Below are 6000 nucleotides of genomic sequence, written 5' to 3' on the forward strand. Positions count from 1 at the left end.
ACTAGTTTTTTCCACAAACACGTTGCTGTAATTTTGTTGTCTTCTGAGGTGTCCTTAGACACGCTTATATTTGTGTTCCCCACATCCTGTGCTTCTGTTTGTCAAATCAGTAGTTTTGACAAATTTGAGCTCTGTGAAAGTTCCCCAAGAAACTTTAAGGCTTTATATAATTTGAAACAAAGTAGTTACTTGCAAGTGGAAATGTTGGTTTGGTACAGTGGTCTCCAAAGAATGAACAAATTACATTTTTTCCTTTTGCTCATTGTGGTTTGAGAACTAAGACTTCTTTTTTAAAAAACAAACAAACAAAAAAACCCAAATGAGAGCAAGCAAGAGAAATGAGAGATATATCTTAATTTTTATGTTTTCCTGTGGCAGCCTGATCTACCTTTTTGTGTCTTCCTCGTATATTAATGTGAAAGATCCTTGCCAATAATTGACTTTTTAATTTGTAAACTAAAGGTTGAGTTTTCTGAACACACCTCTCTGTTCATCAGTTATTTTTAGTGAATAGACAGGCTGGGATAGTAGGAGAAAGACATATGATGAAGGAAAGTAGTTTGGGAGTGTTCTTTTTCATCCCGTGTAAAATCATTTATAAAATCAGGAAATTGTTCTTGTGTTGATCTTAAATTATACACTTAGATTGAACAAAGATACCAGGTAAGTACAGTAATAATAGGAGAGGGGGGAAATGCAACAAATGGAAGAAGGTGCTAGTGGTGGTAAAATAGCCTGTTTGTACACGTATGATGGACAGAATCACTTATGTACCTCAGCTTATGTGGAGAAAAACAAATATAGAGTCGAACTTGAAATTCCTTCTTTCTCACTGTGTTATAGCTAAAACATCACAGTATTTGGAGGTTTTTGATGTTCTGGAATGTAGGTTAAATTAAAACATTTTGGCTTTCAAGCTGATATTTTATGTGGGATTTTTGCTTTGTGTATTTTTTTTCTTTATGTATAGAATAAAATAAAGGAGAATTACATGAATTAATTCTTAGGTGCTATTAGGATATAATGACAAATGTATATCATGCATTTTACTGAAATGTGAACAAGTTGGGAGATTAAAATTCATTCTCTGAAAATATACTACAGTACTATAACTAAACTTGATGGGTGTATGCACATACAGCTTTAAACTAATGTATAATTTTGACCCTTCTTAAAGCTGTTTAAAGCTTTTATATGCTTATTTGGATAATTGGAATTAAAAAATAAAATCAGTTGCTAATGCAAGATGCTTTATATATATAAGAAATCTACTGGTTTTTGTTGTAAGAGTGTCTTTGTGAAAAACAATACTCAAGTTGCATCTTGCATAAATACAAAAATGTTTGATCACTTAAGTTCTGGGATTTCATTTGTGAAATGCTCTGGCATAAAACCCTAACTTTAAAACCACAAAATAACTATTTAACAGATAAGTCTGAAATTTGGGTTTTATTAGTAGAAATGCTGAGAAACTGATTGCTCTATGGTGTTAAATTGTACAAACCTAACACATGCTTGGGATGGATAGCTTGAGGCAGATGGAAAACAGCATTGCCAAGAAGTACTGACTAGTGATTTATTTATTTTTTTTTTTTAAAGTTGTTTCTTACTTCAATATTCTACTTGCTTGTAGAATACTGAACAGGGCCGAGTATGAAGGTATAATCCATACAGATTTATTTCTTCCTTTTGGAACCACAAAGGTTTCCCTTTTGCCAAGATATAGTGGCAGAATACTTGGATTTTAGTTGGCCATGTTTTTTAAAATGAAGGTTCAGTGTGGCGCTGACCATCTTAAGAGCCCTATAGTGAAAAGGATTAATCCTAAGTCCAGTTTATCGCACATTCTTTGAAGTTCCTGTAGTTCCATAAGTACCCTTACAAATCTAGCAAATTATTCCCAGGAACTGCAGCTTTCTTATGCTAGTATTATAAATAATATACACGGTGCTTTGGATCTGTTAACTGTCGCCATAGAAGTGATAAAGATCCATAATTATTGCCACAGCAATTGTATGATAAGAGCAGCAAATTCTGACATGCAGTCTCACAGCTGTCATATACTTAACTTTCTCCAGTAAAAACTGAGATTTTCGCCTGTCTGTCTGTGCTCACTTAGCTCGCAACTCTGAACACATCTTGTGGAGGCAGCACTTTGTCACTTTGCTACTAATTAATTTTAAAAGCACATAACACCTATCAAAATTTGGGGCTCTGGGGAGGAAACTTCCCCAAAAGTAGTTACTGGTTGATACATTCATGACTTGGGAACAAAGTCTGTGAATAAGAAAAGAAATTCCAGTCACTGCTTTGGATTTGTATTATGTGCATACTGTAGTATATAGAGCCTACTGGGTTATATAGAGCCTACTGGGTTATTATTAACAGTCAATTTGAGGAAAGGAAGAAATGTGTCAATTGTTCATACAAAAATTGAGTACTTTGTTTTCCCAGCTGCTTTGAAATTATTATACTGGTAGAAGAATATTTGACAGCTGTGTACTGGTGCACGTTCATGAAATTGCTCCTCTAAATGTCTTGTTTTTCAAATGAACAATTTAATGTATTGGTTTTTTGAGCAATTTGATTTAAACTATTTTGAAATTATTGAATGTTGAAATTGTGAATTATTAATGAAATGAAGATAGCTAATTGTTTTGTAATGGAATTCAACTGAAATCCAGTGTATGGAATTATACCATCCCAGGTATTTTGTGAACTCTGACAGTAATTAACTCTCAATGGTGTGGTTCCTTATTTGCCGTAGTAGATGAGAGTAGGAAGTAGGGCTTGGTTGGTTTGTTTTTTTTTTTTTTTCCCTAGGGCAAGTAAGTGAGGAAATGTGCAAATCAATATTGTATTGTTTGAAAAGTGGGTTCTTGTGATTAAACTGCAAGCGTGTATTTTTAGATGTGAAGCCCATCCTTCCTTGCCACTAGTCTGAAAATTTTGAAGTACTGGTATCAGATTCTGTGCACTTCTAAATGTTACTGAGCTGTGAGCCATCCACTTCGTTATACAATCAGTGCATTAACTTAAATGTCAAACCAGCTTAAAACTTCTGTAAGTGGGCAGGTAAAAATGTAAAAATCTAGTCATGGCAAAATTACCTTCCGTGCTTGTTTGTTTGCTCTTGCAGAATGCGTACCGTAGGAAGTGTTCTATATAAATGTTTCCATCAGTCACAGGAACAGTAGCTATTTCTTCCTTTATCATTCGACACTTCAACTGTGAAATTTATATTCTTTCAACTTTGTACAACAACATTAATTTTATTTTTAACTATTGTATTAGAAAACAACTTCGTGCACAAACAAGTAGCTACTGCTTCTGGGTATTTTGTGTTAGTTTACATTATGGTGAAGTAGATGCACGACTTGTGTATGTATAGATAAGCCAACAATTTTCTGTGTATTATGGGGACTAGCAAAATCTACATCATAAATTTTGACACATTACAGCTGAAGGAAGAGGAACAGCGTGCAAGACAAGATACATTCTTCAAGGAAAGACGCTTGTCCAGCAGTTTGCTTCATGTGATTGAACTGAGCCTGTAAGGATTCATGGATAAAATGAACAGGAATAGATCTGAATAAAGCAAATCTGCATACATGGTAACCAGTAGCTCTTTTACTTTTTTATGTTGCTTAACTGTTTTATTTGAGGGAAACCTGTGTGATTTAAACCTTATAGCTTTTGCAACTTTATTACTGGTTATATACATTTGGCAATTATAATGTGCAAGCAATTGGAAAAAGTCAAGTAAATGCTTGTTTTTATAGTAGTTTGTTCATGTTAAACTGTTCATATGATAATGTCTGTACACAGCACCACTTTGATTACAGTAGATGTAGTGTTGTAATAAACTGTTTACTGGGGCTGATGTGTAAAGCTGTTCAAGTTATTTGATGTTTACACCTCAGGGAAAGTCTTGTGTTCAGCAATATTTAAAGATAATGTTACAATGAAAACATTGATGCTGTCTTTAAAAACATCGCAATAGTTCTTGCATATGCCTCAACCTAATCTTGCATTCAGTGAGTTAAACATACTAATGTTGCTCTCACACATTCAATTTTGATATGAAAATAGGTGGTTACAGAAAACCTTTAATGCTATTTTGCTTTCTAGCAGTGTTTACCTAGGTGGCTTGTGAATTTGCTAATTGACATATAAAACTGTAAAAACTGCAGTTCTTTGTGGTCTGTTGTTTTGAGAGAGGTGGTCACAGGTCTGTGATTTTTAGCATGCTGAAAATTCTCTCATACAGCATTGGTCCTGCTTGACGCTACAGTTAATATAAACTTAAACTGTGCATATGAACTTAAACTGTCCATAATAAGGGGTAGAAAGGTTAGCTTTAAAACAAACAAACAAAACTCTGCAGTTGTTTACAGTTTTATAGTAATAGTGCTTGTGTGTGTTCCCCCTCCACCCCCAAGGGATAACCGTCTGTACATAGTTGTATAGTAGCAATGTGCCAGAAGAAGGCGGATGTTCCCATTTTTCAGACTTTATGCGTTTGGTATTTTCTTAATACTTCAGAGTTTATTCACACATGCATATAAAAGAGAAGGTACACGTGTATGTCCTTGTTCAGTGATGGGCAATATTTAAATGTCTTAGCAAAAAGTGGCACTAATTAAATCTGTCAGATGAGGTTTTGTAAATTTACCTAAAAACAAATAATTGGAGCTCACAGTGGAAGTTGATTTCAAATTATAAGTATTTCTTTTAAATTTCATTAAATGTGAAATGCAGGTGAATAGAAAGTTCATATAAGTTGCAAAAACTTAGTTTCTGGCAGCCTTGCACAAAGGCTCACTTTTAGTCTATTGAAATCGTTATGTAAGAGATTTATTCTTGGAGTTTTCACTTATTCAAATAGCTGCATTTAATGTTTTAAGTTAAGTTTCAAGACCTCAGATGGCTTTAAGAGGCAACTCTTAGACAACTCTTGATTCCTTTTTTTACCAATTTTGAAGATTTTACAGCCAACCTAAAATGTTACCTTGTTCAGGAAAGCACCTAAATCCATTTGGGTTTCCAGAGCTTTTAAAGCATGTGCTTACATTCCATAGGTTTCAAGGAATGTAAACAGATGCTTTAAGTACCTTATTTGCATACGTGAGTGATTTTTATGCTTTACTGAGTTGGGACCAGTGGCCTGTGCAACTACAAAAGTTTTTTTATAAGTCTGAAATGCTCTAATATTTTTGTCACCTACCATTCAGCCAGGTTTCCCGCAGCCAGGTTGATGGACTTGGCTACAGCTTCAGGCTCTCCCCCCGTTATTTTTTTCTCCCCTTAAATGGTGTACCTCAGTTCCCCATGCATGGGATCGCTGGTGTTTATTGAACTATTTGCTACTGAGAAGATATTTGACATGTTTGTTTAATCCTGTTTGCAATTGAAAACTGCCTTTTAAAATTTTGTAACACTGAAAGTTGTATCGGACAAGTCATGACTCATTTCCTGCTTTTTGTGAATAGGTGTTGGTTACAAACAGAACAGCACTGTTGTAATTTTTATTTTTCTTAAAAACATTGTTTACTGCTGTGTGTAATAAGTTTAAGGAAGAAATAACCTGCCTGTAGCTGTTACATGGGGAATAGCTAACACTGGAGAGGCAGCAGGTAAGTAACGTTCCATTGCGTAGATATATTAAATCTTAAAATAAAAAAGTAAATTTACAAGCATTTTATGCAGGAACTGATATTTTACTCCACAATGAAATAGATTTAAGGAGACACTTGTTCTTTTTACACAGAGTGTAATTTCTCACTCACATACAAATTTCCATTGCTGGCAATGGAAATAGCCGAGAGGGAATATCAGGGGGAAGATAGCTTAAGTTAAACCGAGCGATCATTGTGATATGAGAGATGAAGTCCCCATATGAAGCCCTTTGTTTCTGCCTATTCTTCGAATACTTAGTTTTAACTGATAGATGTACTGTGTTGCAATTTAGATAATACTCTCTTGTTATTGTGAGTTAGA

At 34.4% G+C, this 6000-nt stretch overlaps 1 protein-coding gene across 1 annotated transcript in view; it reads left to right on the top strand.

Moving 5' to 3' along the window:
• CPSF6 (cleavage and polyadenylation specific factor 6) overlaps nucleotides 1-3878 on the top strand; it is a 28232-nt gene extending 24354 nt beyond the window's left edge. Inside the window, exon 10 of the mRNA XM_082498729.1 lies at nucleotides 3462-3878. The gene's annotated coding sequence lies outside the window, so the exon portion shown is untranslated. The remainder of the gene's footprint in view (nucleotides 1-3461) is intronic.
• Nucleotides 3879-6000: the final 2122 nt, after the last annotated feature.

The sequence above is a fragment of the Vanellus vanellus genome (assembly GCF_965231255.1).
Source record: "Vanellus vanellus genome assembly, chromosome: 1".
In the NCBI taxonomy this organism is placed as follows: domain Eukaryota; kingdom Metazoa; phylum Chordata; class Aves; order Charadriiformes; family Charadriidae; genus Vanellus; species Vanellus vanellus.